Raw genomic sequence first — 19,853 nt, forward strand, 5'->3', positions numbered from 1 at the left:
GTCTCAGAAAGATTTACAGTTTAACCATCTGCTTCATTTATTTATTTCTACACAAAATATAAACATACACACCTATACATGAATGTGCAGTAAGTCTGTAAATATGGAAAAAAATAGTGTGTGTGTGTGTGGGGGGGGGGGGGGAAGTAGGAATAAAATTAAGTTCTTTTTGACACTTGGGAAAGTTCACTGAGATCTGGACCACCTTAAAAAAAGAACATGAGTTTTGCTTATTACAAATTATAATTTAGGTTTGTTTGTTTGTTTGTTTGTTTTGTTTTTCCTTTTTTCTTTAAGTAGCCTAATTTACATGGATACACTTATATAGATAAGTTTTTGTACAGCTTAGAATTTTTATGCAAGTTATTATTATTATTATTATTATTATTATTATTATTATTATTATTATTATTATTATTATTATTTTATAAGTAAGGAATAAAACACTTCATGTCATACTGTTATAAAAAAATAACCAACAACAAGGTGGCACAATGAAACAGAATTATTTGATTATTTTCTTCTAACAGCCAGAGGTGGACAGTAGCGAAGTACTTTTACTTGAGTTCTGTACTTAAGTACACTTTTTGAGTATCTGTACTTTACTTGAGTATTATTTTTTTGGAAACTTATGACTTTAACTTCACTACATTTGAAAGACAAATATTGTACTTTTCACTCCACTACATTTCTATCAAGCTCCTCGTTACTCGTTACCATGAAGCAGCTTTGAAAATAGATGTTTTTTCTTTTCTTTTCTGAAAGGTGATTGGTTTTTTTCCGCAGGTGACACTGAGAGCCGATCAGTAATCACTAGGGTCACGTCACGTCCATAGACTGTATAAAATCAAGTTCAGTAATTTCTCCGCAGCATTATTTAACACGATCAGTTGATGGCAGAATGGAAGGAGGCGGTTCTTCTGTGGAATGAACGCACTCATGGACCATGAACCCATGTTTCAGTTTTCTGAAAGGATTAAAGATTCGTTTCGGTTTAAATGTTTGCTTTGTTTGCCGAAAACGAACCATATAGCCTACAAAAACTCGCCATCCGACCTGCGGAAGCATATTGAGGGATATAAACGTTTTATTCCAAGAGAAAGCTTGTAATGAAGTTGTCTGTGCTTTTAGAGCTAGCGATAACGTTGCAATAGCTGTGCAGTCTGGTTAGTCACATGACTTTCTATGGATTTGCCCGCCAAGTTGCCGTAGCCTTGTCCACGGCTAACGTTAACACATAGCTAGTTAACTTGGACACTGTTAGTTAGCATGTAAAAATGGAATTACGCTAAGATGAATAACGTTAACTTATCTGAAGTCCTTTCAGAAATATGTTTTAGCATAATCTTGCCAAATAAACAGAATGTAGAAATCTTTCTTTTCTAGTAGCGTTAGCGACCCAATATGATTTCAAGTTTGAAAAGAGTTTACTAGCATGTCAGGTGGAGCTTCACTGACTAGCTAGCTTAACATTAAACCACCATGATGCACAGCATGCGTTCATTTTGTGAATTCACATTTCTGTCTTTGGTCACGGCGTTAGGTTTTGTAAGCATTTTGGCAATAATACAACGATGCGTTGACAGAAAATGTACTTTTAATACTTAAGTATTTTTAAAAGCAAGTACTTCAGTACTTTAACTTAAGTAAAAATTTGTCTGGACAACTTTCACTTGTATCGGAGTCACATTTGACCAGTGGGATCTGTACTTTGACTTAAGTAATGAAGTTGGGTACTTTGTCCACCTCTGCTAACAGCACGTCACCAAAGTGTTTCATTTCTTATGTCGTTCAAAACAAAGAAATCATCAATCATTACAAAATTTCATTTATTAAAAGACATGTCATACTTTTTATCCATTTATAGTTACCTTTATTGTTGTAGGACATTCACACAGAAAGTTACAGTATTTCCTGTTCTCACTTACATTATAGCAGCTGTAAACAGTCATTCCCTCACCCGTCTATCTGTTTTTATTTCTCTTGAGACGAAAAACACGTAGATTGTCATGTTACAGAGAAACCGCAAAAAAAAGATATAAACTCCTCTGTCCTGAAGATGTCTGAAAACTTACAGATTTAAACATTGACACTGGAGACTCCTTCCATAAATGTTAAAGAAACATCTTACAGAAAGATTCACCATGTAAATGTTTATATACTTTTCTTTAATAATAGCAACATATTTTTAAATCCGTTTATGTTGAGTATCCAGTATACAAGTCTCTGTTTAAGCTATTACTATGTTAATGTAATATGCATTAGAAAAAGCACATTATATTATATAGACACGAGTGTTTTACTGGGAAATACACCACTTGTATTTTTCATCCAAACTTCATCCGGGACATGGAGAACCAAAACCGGGATATAAATCTCTATCTGTCAGTTGTGAGGAAATTGATGAATTGTTTTGATAAATTTAGGGACTTTTTGCTTGTGAATATGTCAATATAATAAAAAGAAAATCACACGTTGGCTTGAAGACATGAAGTTTATCTTCTCATGTTGAAAAACTCGCATTTTTCATACAAAATACATCACGGATCTGAGTGACATATTTAAATAATATTGGCTGGCATTGAGTGGTCTATCAGATATATTCCATTCAGCTAGCATGATACTGAACGAGTCGAAGACGAGTAGCTGAATGGAATATATCTGATAGACTATGAAAAAAAGCCAGCCAATATTTATTATTATTATTATTATTATTATTATTATTATTATTATTATACATACACGTTCCTTTCAGGTGTTCAATGCATCTTTCTCTTTCAAAATTCTCTCAAAATCTTCCATATTTAACAAAGCAAATCTGGCGGCCATGTTTGTTTATTTACAAATTGTTCCAGTCGCTCGCTGGTGTGGAAGTTTTATGTCTCCGACGTGTGACGTCATGTTGTCTTGACAACCATGCAATATCGTAAACTATATTCAACGCTCGGGGTGGCACGGTGGTGTAGTGGCTAGAACTGTCGCCTCATAGCAAGAAGGTTCTGGGTTCAAGCCCAGCGGCCGGCGAGGGCCTTTCTATGTGGAGTTTGCATGTTCTCCCCGTGTCCATGTAGGTTTCCTCCGGGTGCTCCGGTTTCCCCCACAGTCCAAAGACATGCAGGTTACCATAGGTTAACTGGTGACTCTAAATTGACCGTAGGTGTGAGTGTGAATGGTTGTCTGTGTCTATGTGTCAGCCCTGTGATGACCTGGCGACTTGTCCAGGGTGTACCCCGCCTTTCACCTGTAGTCAGCTGGGATAGGCTCCAGCTTGCCTGCAACCCTGTAGGACAGGATAAGCGGCTACAGATGATGGATGGATGGATGGATGGATGGATATTCAACACTCATTCTCCACTGGGTAGAGTGATGTAATACATGTAGGATAAGCAATATGCTAACAATATTGCATGCTATCAAACCAAATGAATGAAACTTGCTAGAAGGGAACAGAACGCCTTATTTTATTCCATCGAAAAAGTGTCCTGTATGTATAATGATTCCTGATACAGTGGGGCAAAAAAGTATTTAGTCAGCCACCAATTGTGCAAGTTCTCCCACTTAAAAAGATGAGAGGCCTGTAATTTTCATCATAGGTACACTTCAACTATGAGAGACAGAATGGGGGAAACAATCCAGGAAATCACATTGTAGGATTTTTAATGAATTAATTGGTAAATTCCTTGGTAAAATAAGTATTTGGTCACCTACAAACAAGCAAGATTTCTGGCTCTCACAGACCTGTAACTTCTTCTTTAAGAGGCTCCTCTGTCCTCCACTCGTTACCTGTATTAATGGCACCTGTTTGAACTCGTTATCAGTATAAAAGACACCTGTCCACAACCTCAAACAGTCACACTCCAAACTCCACTATGGCCAAGACCAAAGAGCTGTCAAAGGACACCAGAAACAAAATTGTAGACCTGCACCAGGCTGGGAAGACTGAATCTGCAATAGGTAAGCAGCTTGGTGTGAAGAAATCAACTGTGGGAGCAATTATTAGGAAATGGAAGACATACAAGACCACTGATAATCTCCCTCGATCTGGGGCTCCACGCAAGATCTCACCCCGTGGGGTCAAAATGATCACAAGAACGGTGAGCAAAAATCCCAGAACCACACGGGGGGACCTAGTGAATGACCTGCAGAGAGCTGGGACCAAAGTAACAAAGGCTACCATCAGTAACACACTATGCCACCAGGGACTCAAATCCTGCAGTGCCAGACGTGTCCCCCTGCTTAAGCCAGTACATGTCCAGGCCCGTCTGAAGTTTGCTAGAGAGCATCTGGATGATCCAGAAGAGGATTGGGAGAATGTCATATGGTCAGATGAAACCAAAATAGAACTTTTTGGTAAAAACTCAACTTGTCGTGTTTGGAGGAGAAAGAATGCTGAGTTGCATCCAAAGAACACCATACCTACTGTGAAGCATGGGGGTGGAAACATCATGCTTTGGGGCTGTTTTTCTGCAAAGGGACCAGGACGACTAATCCGTGTAAAGGAAAGAATGAATGGGGCCATGTATCGTGAGATTTTGAGTGAAAACCTCCTTCCATCAGCAAGGGCATTGAAGATGAAACGTGGCTGGGTCTTTCAGCATGACAATGATCCCAAACACACCGCCCGGGCAACGAAGGAGTGGCTTCGTAAGAAGCATTTCAAGGTCTTGGAGTGGCCGAGCCAGTCTCCAGATCTCAACCCCATAGAAAATCTTTGGAGGGAGTTGAAAGTCCGTGTTGCCCAGCGACAGCCCCAAAACATCACTGCTCTAGAGGAGATCTGCATGGAGGAATGGGCCAAAATACCAGCAACAGTGTGTGAAAACCTTGTGAAGACTTACAGAAAACGTTTGACCTCTGTCATTGCCAACAAAGGGTATATAACAAAGTATTGAGATGAACTTTTGTTATTGACCAAATACTTATTTTCCACCATAATTTGCAAATAAATTCTTTAAAAATCAGACAATGTGATTTTCTGGATTTTTTTTTTCTCATTTTGTCTCTCATAGTTGAAGTGTACCGATGATGAAAATTACAGGCCTCTCTCATCTTTTTAAGTGGGAGAACTTGCACAATTGGTGACTAACTAAATACTTTTTTGCCCCACTGTGTACAGTATATTATATATATATATATATATATATATATATATATATATATATATATATATATATATATATATATATATATCTCCAGCTAAACACACTCATCAGTTGTGGAAACATTAGAACACAATCTACTTCTTATAAATGTCCTTTATTATATGAAATAAACGAGCTTTTCTTTGAGCGAGTGGATCCTGGTGCTGCTTGAAGAGGATTTGGCGCAGAGTAAAAACCACACACTCACTATAGATTAATTCAGTATAAAGGAGCCTCGGTGAACGCTGAGAGCGAGACAAAAATAATTTGTTGTTGGGAATAAAAGAGGTCTTTTGTCTCTGAAGGGACAAACAGTTATTGTTGCTGTGTAGGATTTTAGTGAAATGATTTATCACACTTTGTTTTATATCTCTGAAATCTACAGTAAACATGAAGCATGAATTGTTTTAAATAATGTTCTTTATTCTGTAGCCTGACAAATTCACAGTGGGAAAAACCATTCAGTCCAATATGGCGGCTTTGAGTCCATCACTATATTACAGATTACAGAGTTATATTTTCAAAGAAGGGTTTTCTGTCTGACATTTACTTCACTTTTTTTTTTTACTATGAATTCATCCAGATCATGTAGCCAGTAAGATGTGGAAATCTGTGTCAGACAAATCTTTATTTCCACCTCAAAAGATACACTGCAAATTCCTGTCGTCTAAAGAGGAATAAACCTTCACCATGTACATGAATGCTATCGTCCAGGTGGCCATTTTAGACATTTTTACTCACAGACTGGCGTAACGGTTGCATTTATGCTACAATTCTGTGGACACCAGCACATTTTCATCTTCTCATCTCATCTCATTATCTCTAGCCGCTTTATCCTTCTACAGGGTCGCAGGCAAGCTGGAGCCTATCCCAGCTGACTACGGGCGAAAGGCGGGGTACACCCTGGACAAGTCGCCAGGTCATCACAGGGCTGACACATAGACACAGACAACCATTCACACTCACATTCACACCTACGGTCAATTTAGAGTCACCAGTTAACCTAACCTGCATGTCTTTGGACTGTGGGGGAAACCGGAGCACCCGGAGGAAACCCACGCGGACACGGGGAGAACATGCAAACTCCACACAGAAAGGCCCTCGCCAGCCCCGGGGCTCGAACCCAGGACCTTCTTGCTGTGAGGCGACAGCGCTAACCACTACACCACCGTGCCGCCATTTTCATCTTAAACCTCTAAAATAAATTGTATTTTTTTTAAGTGAGATTATGGAGTTTAAATGTGTAGAGGCCTAAATTTTCAGTGACAGATCTCCATGATCCAATACCTCCAGGCCTTGTGACACCAAATAATTGTGGCTTGTTTTCATTCACAACTCCATACATTTTAAATCCCAAGGAAATACAGTGAAATATCTCTTTTGAGTAGCCAGTGATATAAACGATGTTCCGATTTCAGATATAAACCGCTGTTTCATTGACTGTCTCTCCTTTCTAGATGTTGCTCAGTCATGGGGCAGAGCGCTTACTGCCCCCTTTAGCTCTGTAGCGTTATTATTGCACCTAGTGGTCAAAATGAGAACTGCGGTAAGCACTAATAGATGCCCAATGGAGCAGGAATCACTGGCAAACTCTTCTCATCTCATCTCATTATCTGTAGTTGCTTTATCCTGTTCTACAGGGTCGCAGGCAAGCTGGAGCCTATCCCAGCTGACTACGGGCAAAAGGCGGGGTACACCCTGGACAAGTCGCCAGGTCATCGCAGGGCTGACACATAGACACAGACAACCATTCACACTCACATTCACACCTACGGTCAATTTAGAGTCACCAGTTAACCTAACCTGCATGTCTTTGGACTGTGGGGGAAACCGGAGCACCCGGAAGAAACCCACGCGAACACGGGGAGAACATGCAAACTCCACACAGAAAGGCCCTCACCGGCGAACCCGGACCTTCTTGCTGTGAGGCGACAGTGCTAACCACTATGCCACGATGCCGCCCCTGGTAAACTCTTATGGTGTCAATATTTACATAAGAATAGCACATTTACAGAACAGCGCACTGAAAATGGATGTGTCTCAGTTGGTACAAATCTCAGTACAGTTTGTAAATGGACTTTGCGAGTGATTTTAATATCCACTGCATTGGAGTCCTGGTCTCTGTAAAAGCTGACTGTACACATTCAGAAGAAAAGCAAGGGGGGGGGGGGGGGGGGGGTTAACGGGAACACAAAATGATCAACATATGTTTCTGACTCAAAGCAGGAAAAAAACAAAGAGTGAATTTTAAAATGCCTCGCTCGCCCCGAAACTCGACAATGATTTCCACTTGTGTTTGAGACAATGATGTCACTGAAGTCAGAGGTGGTGATGGTGATGGTGATAATGACTGTGATGATGCTGATGATGAAGGCCACATGTTACAGCAGAACTGAGACTCTAAGCCACAAATCCATCACGAGATGAGAAGTGGGTGTGAGACCAGTGTGTAACACTCTACTGATGGGGTATTAAACACTGATGTGTATCACTGCACTGGGAGGTTTTAAACACACACACACACACACACACACAGTCACATGACCAAAATGGTGGATTTTCTAACTGGCTCTTAGAGCAGGTGAGAGATTCAGTGGGCTGTTCAAGGCCAAAACCTGAATGTACTGTAAACATGAAATGAAGCCCATTGCTATTTATTTATTTATGTTTGTTTGCTTGTTTAGCTGGTTAGTTATTGAGTTAGTGATTACATTGGTAAGTAACGTATATGTCAGTAAATTAGATGAGTTAAATTAGTCATGTTGGTGAGTGACTAAATCAGTGAATTAGTGAGCTAAGTAAAGTCAGTACATTAGAATGCTATTGAATAAAGTTAGTTATGTAAGTCAGTGAACTAATTTAGTAAAATCACAAGGTCAAAAGGTTAGTGACAAGTTAATAAAGTCAGAAAGTTAGTGAGGTAGGTTCATAAGTTAACGAGTTAAGTTAGTAAAGTTTGTAAAGTCAGTAATTTTGCAATTTAGGTTAATAAGTTAGTGATAAGTGAATGAAGTCTTTAAGATAGTGAGTTAGGTTTGTAAGTTCGTAAGTTAAAGTGCCATTCCACCATTGGATGTATTCTTTGGCATAAAATACAATATATTTTGACAACATATATAAATGGTATCACTAGATAGAGAAATCTTTTAGCTTCAAAATGATATATCAAACATAATTTTTTGACAATGACAAGTATATTAATTTTGCGACCAAAGTCACCTACCCTTTTAATTTCCGCGCATGATGTCATCGGCAGGTTCCCCTTCTTGTGTACCACGTGACGTGTGACGTGGCACATATTATCAGCAATGGCGGATAGAACGCGATAAAAATAATACCAATAAATCTAGCTAATACCAATAAATCTAGCTAACTGAAAGATTAACTCAAAATGTTTCGCAATTTTTTTGGCCCCCATATACGAGGAGAAATGACTCTCTCACTTTGGGGGTTTCCTGGTCTAAAAATAGACCGACACGTGGTACACAAGAAGGGGAACCTGCCGATAACATCACGTTTCACTACCGCGCGGAAATTAAAAGGGGAGGTGACTTTGGTCGCAAAATTAATATACTTGTTGTTGTCAAATTATGTTTGGTATATCATTTTGAAGCTAAAAGATTTCTCTGTCTAGTCATGTTGTCATAAAATATATTGTATTTTATGCCAAAGAATACATCCAATGGTGGAATGGCACTTTAAGTTCGTAAAGTCAGTAATTTAGCCATTTACATTAATAAGTTATTGAGTTAAGTTAGTAAAGTTAGTAAGTTTTTGAAGCAAGTTAGTAAAGTCAGTAAGCTAGTGAGTTAGGTTAATAAGTTAGTGAGTTAAGTTAGTAAAGTCAATAATTTAGCAATTTAGGTTAATACGTTAGTGAAGAGACAGGAGGCAAAGTTGGAGGTGGCGGAGTTGAGGATGTTAAGGTTTGCGATGGGAGTGACGAGGTTGGACAGGGTAAGGAACGAGCACATCAGAGGGACAGCACATGTGGAGAGCTTGGGAATGAAGCTAAGAGAGATGAGACTGAGATGGTCTGGGCACATCCTGAGAAGAGATGCAGAGCATGTTGGAAGGAGAATGTTGAGGATGGAGCTGCCAGGCAAACGAAAACGAGGAAGGCCAAAGAGGAGATACATGGATGTGGTGAGAGAGGACATGAAAGTGGCAGGTGTGGTAGAGAAGGATGTGGAAGACAGGGAGCAATGGAGACGAAAGATCCGCTGTGGCGACCCCTAATCGGGAGCAGCCGAAAGAAGAAGAAGTGGAAGAAGAAGAGGTTAATATGTTAGTGAGTTAAGTTAGTAAAGTTAGTAAGTTAGTGAGGTAAGTTAGTAAAGTCAGTAAGCTAGTGAGTTAGGTTAATTAGTTAGTTAGTTAGTTAAGTCAGTAAAGTTAGTAAAGTCAGTAATTTAGCAATTTAGGTTAATAAGTTATTGAATTAAGTTAGTAAAGTTAGTGAGGCAAGTTAGTAAAGTCAGTAAGCTAGTGAGTTAGGTTAATTAGTTAGTTAAGTCAGTAAAGTTAGTTAAGTTAGTAAAGTCAGTCATTTAGCCATTTAGATTAAGAAGTTATTGAGTTAAGGTAGTAAAGTTAATAAGTTAGTGAGGCAAGTTAGTAAAGTCAGTACGTTCGTAAAGTTAGAGTGTCAGTAAGTTAGTGAGTTGAATTAGTAATCACCAAGTCACTCATGAGAAGTTAATAAAGTCACTAAATTAGCAAGTTAGTGAGTAAAATAAAATAGTGAATAAAGTAGTAAATAAAGTTAATGTGTCAATTATTTCTAAAGTAGAAGGTTTATTAGTTCATTAGTACACTAGTTAGTTTAGTTGTTTAATAAGATACTAAGTACTTTAGTGAGTTAAATCACAAAGTTAATAAGGTTAGAAAGATCATTAAGTTAGTCTGTTAGTAAATCAGTGGGTAAATGAGTGAGTTAGTTTATGAAGGTAAGTAAGCTGGTTATTTTAGGTAGCTAATAAGTATATTTTTAACTTTAGTTAGGAAAGTTAACAAAGTTAGAAGGTTAGTTAGGTTAATTAGTTTATAAGTTATTAAGTCAGTTACTCAGTAAGTAATTTAGGTAGATAAGCTAATAAATTAGATAATAACTTATTCCATTAGTTAGTGAGTTATGTTATTAATCCAGTTAGGTCTATAGTTAGTATATTGGTTAGTTATTTAGTCATTTAAACAGTTGGCATGTTGGTTAGTTACTTGGTATGTCAGACAGTTAAGTAAGAAGTTCATAATTTAAATATGCAAGTACATTACTAAGTACCAAAGGTAATAAACTGCCTTTTAGGGTAAAATATTTGAGATATCGAGGTATTATTATCTCATCTCATCATCTCTAGCTGCTTTATCCTGTTCTACAGGGTTGCAGGCAAGCTGGAGCCTATCCCAGCTGACTACGGGCGAAAGGCGGGGTACACCCTGGACAAGTCGCCAGGTCATCACAGGGCTGACACATAGACACAGACAACCATTCACACTCACATTCACACCTACGGTCAATTTAGAGTCACCAGTTAACCTAACCTGCATGTCTTTGGACTGTGGGGGAAACCGGAGCACCCGGAGGAAACCCACGTGGACACGGGGAGAACATGCAAACTCCACACAGAAAGGCCCTCGCCGGCCACGGGGCTCGAACCCGGACCTTCTTGCTGTGAGGTGACAGCGCTAACCACTACACCACCGTGCCGCACCTCAAAGAAAAAGTATAAAATTTTATTGTTGCTTCATTCATCATGAAAACATCGTAAAACCTTTGATATGTGTTACAATGGAGGCTTTGTTCTGCACAGAAACAATCTGTGACCTTCACTGTCAGGATCATAAAAATCAAATACAAACAATTACAGAAGACATCGCAGTAATTACTACCACAGACATAAAGTCATACAGAACCAGACACACACTCACGTCTGTCTGTCTGTCTTTAAATAAAGAGGGGATAAACACGCAGTGAAGTCCTTCAAAAATGATTTCTTTTATCAGTATAAATCATACAAAATATACTTACACTCATTGTGATGAATTATAAAGACTGGATCAGATTCAAGTTCATTTATTTCAAATAAATGTTAATAAATCTCTGTGGCACCTTGTTTCACGAGGGAGCGCCGATAATTAGTGAGGATTCTGAATGAATTAAGAAAATGGCTTTAAAGAAAGAAAGGAGAGAGAGAGAGAGAGAGAGAGGAAATAAGGAAAAGGAGAAAAAATGAGATGAAAATAAACTGAGAAAAAAGAAGGTAAAATAATATAATAAATAAAAGATAAACAAAATAAATTTAAAAATAAATAGAAAAATAACAATAATTTAAAAATGTTAGCATTTATTATTATTATTGCTCTCATTTATGTGATTATTGCTAGTTTTGTAGTTAGTCATTTTCCCTTTTATTATTTTATTATAAATTATATTTTGTATACTCATCTCATCTCATTATCTGTAGCCGCTTTATCCTGTTCTACAGGGTCGCAGGCAAGCTGGAGCCTATCCCAGCTGACTACGGGCGAAAGACGGGGTACACCCTGGACAAGTCGCCAGGTCATCACAGGGCTGACACATAGACACAGACAACCATTCACACTCACATTCACACCTACGCTCAATTTAGAGTCACCAGTTAACCTAACCTGCATGTCTTTGGACTGTGGGGGAAACCGGAGCACCCGGAGGAAACCCACGGGGAGAACATGCAAACTCCACACAGAAAGGCCCTTGCTGGCCACGGGGCTCAAACCTGGACCTTCTTGCTGTGAGGGGACAGTGCTAACCACTACACCACCGTGCCGCCCTATTTTGTATACTTATATATTTTATTATTAATAATATTTATTATTTGAAAAAATATTATTGTTCTTGATTTTTATTTTTATTATTGTTGATCTACTTCCTTATGTTGCGGCCCACCAGCTTAGTTTCCTTGAGAACTCGTGGATTTTTTCTAAAGACTCGTGATGTACAAATAACAAAACCATGACCTCATGATCATGACCCAGACTGGGTCGGCTCTAAAACATCCTCGCTACATAACACTCGACCTTTTCACCATTCCAGTCATGACCCTTAGGATAATGCTCTAATACTCTAATACTTCGTTTCCTCTTAATAAGCCTAATTTTATAGTTATAGTTAAATCTGGACCATGAGTTTGATGATGGTTCATTGTTGTTGTGGGTTTTTCCCCCCACACGATGATCCAGACTTCCATCTGTTGGTGATTACAGGAATAACATGTGGAGAAAAAAAATCATCTCAAGTAACACAAAAATCTCACAGATTTACAAAATAAGCAATTTACCCTGTCAACAAAGTTCAGTATTTATTTTACAGCACAATATTGTTTTATTCTTTTAAAACTTTAAAGCAGTGCATTGGTTTTACAGTGAAATTCCAGATATCAACTCTTTTGGTGTCGACATCTAAAACTAAACAAAAACTGTTTTCGTACAGCACTTTTCGTGCGAGACGTATTTAAGTGCGGTTGAATTAATGTAAGCTCGCTAAGGGAAACGGTGTCTCAGTGGTTCAGGCTTTGAGATATAGATCAGAAAGTTGTGAATTCAAGTCCTGAAATGGTGGTTCAGGCTTTGAGATACAGATCAGAAGGTTGTGAGTTCAAGTCCTAAAACGGTGTCTCAGTGGTTCAGGTTTTGAGATACCTATCAGAAGGTTGTGGGTTCAAGTCCCGAAAAGGTGTCTCAGTGGTTTGGACTTTGAGACACAGATCAGAAAGTTGTGAGTTCAAGTCCCAGAATGGTGGTTCAGGCTTTGAGATTCAGATAAGAAGGTTGTGAGTTCAAGTCCTAAAAATGGTGTCTCCGTAGTTCAGGTTTTGAGATACATACCGGAAGGTTGTGAGTTCAAGTCCCAAAATGGTATCTCAGTGGTTCAGGCTTTAAGATACCAATCAGAAGGTTGTGAGTTCAAGTCCCCAAAATGTTGTCTCAGTGGTTCGGGCTTTGAGATACAGATCAGAAGGTTGTTGGCTTGAGTCCCAAAATGGTGGTTCAAGCTTTGAGATTCAGATAAGAAGCTTGTGAGTTCAAGTCCTGAAACATCTCAGTGGTTCGGGCTTTGAGATACCAAACAGAAGGTTGTGAGTTCAAGTCCCAAAATGGTGGTTCAGACTTTGAGATTCAGATAAGAAGCTTGTGAGTTCAAGTTCCAAAAATGGTGTGTCTCCGTAGTTCAGGTTTTGAGATACAGACCAGAAGGTTGTGAGTTCAATTCCCAAAATGGTATCTCAGTGGTTCAGGCTTTAAGATACCAATCAGAAGGTTGTGAGTTCAAGTCCCTGAAATGTTGTCTCAGTGGTTCAGGCTTTGAGATACAGATCAGAAGGTTGTTGGTTCAAGTCCTAAAATGGTGGTTCAAGCTTTGAGATTCAGATAAGAAGGTTGTGAGTTCAAGTCCCAAAATGGTGTCTCAGTGGTTTGGACTTTGAAATACAGATCAGCAGGTTGTGAGTTCAAGTCCCAAAATGTTGTCTCAGTGGTTCAGGCTTTGAGATACAGATCAGAAGGTTGGGAGTTCAAGGCCCTGCACCACCAAGCTGCCATGGTTTGATCCTTGAGAAAGATTCTGAAGTTCTCACCTGTTTGTCACTTTAGATTAAAAGTATCAGCTGTCATATTATACTTACATTTTACAGTATAGTCCTGATAAAAAAAATAGGGTGATATAAAGTAATAAGTACAGAGTTTACCTCTGTAAATACTTTAATGGTAATGCTTTCTATTTAATTGCTGTAAATTTACTGTATAACTGCTGCCATTAAATTACTGCACAGTATTTACAGTATTTTTACACTAACAAATAAGACATTTCACTCCGATTTGATTTATATTAAACAAAGGCATGAATCTGTTTAAAAATTCCTCTTCTTCATCATCATTCATCATCACCTGAACTGTGAACTGTGGATGTTTCTCATTGTTGTGATGATTCACGTCAACCTTAAACCAAGGAGAATAACATTTCCCCAAAAATAAAACTCCACTCCATTTCCATCTTTGTGTTGTGATATTTGCAGCTGGACAAAAAAAAACCCAAAATGAATAAAACAACACTCATCCCACCATGTGCAATCGTTCCTACACAAGCCTTGTTCTAAGAACACTTCAGCCCACGTGTGATCGCTCTGTCCATGAATCTACTTGCTGGACCCTCTGCACGTGTTCCCTCACATCAAAGCTCTCCATAATTACAGTTCCACCAATTCTCAGGAAGAATGTGAGAGCCTGTGATTGACTCTGGGGCCGTGTTTAACTCCTCAGGGTAAAAGTGCAGATCTGTGGTCCGGGGAAATAAAAGCAGTGCATGAAGCACATGTTCATTTTGAGCTCTGAAAGACAAACAAGCTTGAATCTGGACACTCCTACAACATTAAAGAATTGTCCTCCATGTGTTTCAAATTGAAACACACATGGGTCAGTAAAACCTCTCAGTGCGTGACTTCAGAAATCAGAGCAGAAATTAGAGATTTTAATATCTGGATGATCTTTTTTTTCCCCCTGCTGGTTTTATTCGTTTGCAGGCTGCTCAGAAATAAAGTCTCTGACATGACGAAACAAATCTGAATCCACTAACTATGGAATAAAAAACTCAGTGTATGAGCTGTTTTTTTTTTTGTTTGTTTCCAAACTTTGTTTATTAAGTTTCACAAAAAAAATACTTTCCTTTTATCAAAATACTGTAGAAGAGTGACAATCAAAAGTGTTATACACCAAAACAGCATTACTAAGAAAATATGCAAAAAAACATAAGTCAGCAAAAAGAAAAAAGAAAAAAAACATCAGTCAGCAAACAGTAGTGTCACTATAGGCAATAAGTTAATACAGTAGCAGTAGAAATGCACCGAGCCAAATATTGATTCCAGTATAAACCATTAAAAAGTGCAACAGTCTGGGATAAATGGGAAATTTATTTGCTTTATAAATTGAAAAAAATGGACCCCATATTTTCTGGAATTTACCAGCAGAACCACTCAGTGAAAGTCGAAGTTTTTCTAATTTAAGAAAGTAGAGAACGTCTCAAACCCAATGAATATGAGAGGGTGATACCGTACCTGTGACTTCCATTTTATTCCTATGAGCCTTCTGGCCAAAAAAGTCCTAACAGCCGGGAAGTCTTTTTTTTAACTCAAATCAAGTCAAGTTTATTTGTATAGCGCTTTTAACAATAAACATTGTCGCAAAGCGGCTTTACAGAATTTGAACGACTTAAAACATGAGCTAATTTTATCCCTAATCTATCCCCAGTGAGCAAGCCTGTGGTGACGGTGGCAAGGAAAAACTCCCTCAGACGACATGAGGAAGAAACCTCGAGAGGAACCAGACTCAAAAGGGAACCCATCCTCATTTGGGCAACAACAGACAGCATGACTATAACATTAACAGTTTTAACATGAAGTCAGTTTCGTTGATGTTATAAACTCTTCATTGATGGAAACTTGAGTGCAAAACTGTTCATGACAACTGCAGTCCTAAAGTTAGCAAGTCAACTGTAGTCCTCAGCCATAAAAGCATTACTGTAAGAGTCCAGAGTGTCCTCCAGGTGTGACTTTCAACTGTCTACATGGGGCCGTCCTCCACAGGAGCGATGCGATGAGACCCCAACCAGACACAGGGCACCAGGATGGATCAGGCAGGTCCGAGGAGCAGAAGAGGTTCAGCATCTCGATCTCAGGATTGACATGTAACTCAGAGGGACAGATTTGGGGGAGAGAAAACACAGGTTGTTAGGTATGCCCAATATCACCTGAATAAGTAGGAACAGTATACATATTGCACTGAGTACAAGCAGGGACTCCGGCAACTAACTATGACAGCATAACTAAAAGAGGAGAGCCAGAAGGTAACACAGGCATGAGGGAGCCTCGGGACATAAAGCAGCAGCCACTACACCGTCAACAAACTTGAGTGAGCAAGCGAGTGGGGGATTGACAGCATCCATACATCCCAGTTTACCAAAACACTCTCAGGATCCTCCAGATCTACACCTTTACCTCATAAACACCATTAACAAAAGGCTTGACTAAACAGATATGTTTTCAGCCTAGACTTAAACACTGAGACTGTGTCTGATTCCCGAACATTACTTGGAAGGCTGTTCCATAACTGTGGGGCTTTGTAAGAAAAGGTTCCGCCCCCTGATGTAGCCTTCACGATACGAGGTACGAGCAGATAGCCTGCACCTTTTGATCCAAGTAGGCGTGGCGGGTCATAGAAGACCGGAAGTTCACTCAGGTACTGTGGTGCGAGACCATTCAGTGCTTTAAAGGTCAATAGTAGTATTTTATAATCAATACGACATTTGATTGGGAGCCAATGCAGTGTGGATAAGGCAGGGGTGATGGGGTCATATTTTCTAGTTCTAGTAAGGACTCTTGCTAGAACTAGAAAATATGACTCTTGTTTTAACTGCTGAAAGAGATGGTAACGAAGGAAAGACTTCAAACAATGCAGCAAAAGCATCAGTCTCAACCTTTTCCCCACTAATTACAGAAATTATACTAAAAATTTCTGTCCAATATTCTGCGAATACTGATATCTATTACATGTAGAGGACACCCCATCGTACAACTTAGACAAACGTGCGTTAGTATAATAGGTACGATGAACCAATTTACATTGAATTAGGCCATGCCTTACGCAAATAAAAGATTTATAAACACGTTTTAAAATCTCAGCCCACGTTTCCTCTGGTATTGCCTCCCCCAAGTCATTCTCCCATAACATCTTAATGGAATTCAAAGAGTCCGGACGTAAAAGATAAATTAGGTTATAAATACGTGAGATTGAGCATTTTAAGGTTGGGATTGGCGTCAGAAACCTATCTAGAACAGAATCATCAGGTGGGTGGGGAAACATGGGAAACGTGTTATGAGCAAAACTCTGGACCTGCAAATATCTAAAGAAATGTTGCTTAGGAAGTGAAAATTTCTCAGACAGTTGCTGAAAAGAGGCAAAAACATTATCGATATACAAGTCTTTAAAGGTATTAATGCCAAGCCTTTCCCATTTAAAAAAACACTATCCGTGAGAGAAGGAGGAAAAACATAGTGTTTGAGCTCATCTCATTATCTGTAGCTGCTTTATCCTTCTACAGGGTCGCGGGCGAGCTGGATCCTATCCCAGCTGACTACGGGCGAAAGGCGGGGTACACCCTGGACAAGTCGCCAGGTCATCACAGGGCTGACACATAGACACAGACAACCATTCACACTCACATTCACACCTACGCTCAATTTAGAGTCACCAGTTAACCTAACCTGCATGTCTTTGGACTGTGGGGGAAACCGGAGCACCCGGAGGAAACCCACGTGGACACGGGGAGAACATGCAAACTCCGCACAGAAAGGCCCTCGTCGGCCACGGGGCTCGAACCTGGATCTTCTTGCTGTGAGGTGACAGCGCTAAACACTACACCACCGATTCACCATTCAGCGAGCATGATACTGAACGAGTCAAAGACGAGGAGCTGAATGGAATAGACCATGAAAAAAAGCCAGCCAATACTATTATTATTATACATACACATTCCTTTCAGGTGTTCAACATGTCTTTCTCTTTCAAAATTCTCTGAAAATCTTCTGTATCTAATGAAGCAAACTTGGCAGCCATGTTTGTTTATTTACAAATTATCACAGTCGCTCACTAGCGTGGAAGTTTTACATCGCTGACGTGTGACGTCATGTTGTCTTGACCACCATGCAATATCGTAAACCATCTTCAATGCTCATTCTCCATTGGGCAGAGTGACGTAATACACGTAGGATAAGCGATATGCTAACGATATTGCATGCTATCAAACCAAATGATTGAAACCTGCTAGAAGGGAATAGAACGCATGTTTTTATTCCACCGAAAAAGTGTCCTGTATGTATAATAATCAATAATAACATGGAGTGATGAAGCGGAGTAACTGTTACCACCCTGATGTTGAGGATTTTACCATAACAGCACATCCTGAACTGCTTTATTCCTCTTAGACTACAGTAATTTTCCAAAATATTTTTTTAAAAATCCATTTGTAGCTACATTTAATGTTGTGGATTGTCAGCTACGTCAGTTATCGCTGATATTACAGAAGCAATAAAGAGTCCTTCATGTTCTCATGACGTTAACAAGACAAAAATTGCATGTTTATAAAAAGCTAACACCGGAGACTCCTTCCAGGGAAAATTTCACCATATCAACAATTATTAATTTGTGCTAGCTGGAGCAAATTTTTACTCTCACTCAGGATCTTACTTCTTCTTCTTCTTCTTTTTGTTTATTATTCTCCTAACATTTTTAGGACACTATTTCTCCTTCAGTTTTCAACCACTCATCACCAAATTTCACATGGAGAATCCCTCTGGGCTGAATTACGTTGCTCTGACTTTTGGTGCTGATCTGGATCACTGATCCACAATGATCCAAGAAAAACGGGATTTTTTTCAATCACTTATAACTCTGTCAATTTTCAATCAGTTTTTTTATTTTGTTCAGGGCGGCAGAGCACAACTTTTCCTCGCTAAGCATCATTCTTTATCGCTTACCGTTCTGGATCTATAGGATACGTTGACCAGACGTCCCGGTTTTAACAGCTAGTGCAAATTACTGCGACTTTAGTCACAGTTGTTGTTGTTGTTGTTGTTATGTAATAGCACATTTTTAATCCATCAGAGCTGCTGTAATAGAAAATTAATCAACATCTTCTGACCAAACAGATTTGAGAATTTCATTCCAGTTATCATTTTTGTTTAACTTTTATCCATGGCCCATGCATTCGATATTATTATGGTGTTATTTTTATATATTATTAAAACCTTCTGCATCATGTCTATACTGTTATGTAGTGCTGAGTGCAAAAGTTTTCACCCCCCATGGTAACTCAGGGGGCAAAAAAATTTAATGTCGATCTAAATCTACAGTTCAGATTATAGGAAAAAGTTTAAGACACAAGTGATTAGAAAAATATTTACATATTCATGTATATTTATCTTTTTATATATGTAGAATGGTGGATACAACCGTTTTTAGTTTGCATTTCTTCAGGAACATCTCTTAGACCTAACTCATAGAACATCTTTTACATGTCTATATTTTGCTCCAAGTATGCAAACTTTTGCACTCAATTGTATATCATCATCATCATCATCATCATCATCACATGATATCCATATCTATTTTATGATTCCACAGCAATTTCATACCCTTAGTGAAATTTCCAGTGTCTCCTGATGGAGAGATCAGATTCGAATCAGCTTCCTGTCTGGTTTCCTTGTTTCAAAGCAGACTGGACTTCGATTACTGAGGAAACAGAGCGGAAAGACAGACTCAACAGTTCCATTTCGAGAACCAGACAAATTAATACTTCATTAGGAAAACGAACCCAAACTCAAGGCATATTTGCAGAAGCATGTCATTTTAACAAATGGAGGAAAATGAAATCTCATTCTGGCAAATATTTCTTCTCTCTAGTCAGGTCTACATGAATATATACAGTACTATGCAAAAGTCATAGCCCCCCTCCCCTATTTTTTTCCATCCAAACTTTATCAATTTCTATTTTATGACTTCTACATTATCGAGTCAAAACATTACAAAAACATTTTAGATTTCCAAACGTTTGGGGTTTTTTTTCAGCACAAAATTAAATGTTACAGGAAAAAAAGTTTCTTAATATCTGAGCAGTATATTCCATAA

This window comes from Neoarius graeffei, chromosome 24, assembly GCF_027579695.1.
Source record: "Neoarius graeffei isolate fNeoGra1 chromosome 24, fNeoGra1.pri, whole genome shotgun sequence".
NCBI classification, from domain to species: Eukaryota; Metazoa; Chordata; class Actinopteri; order Siluriformes; family Ariidae; genus Neoarius; species Neoarius graeffei.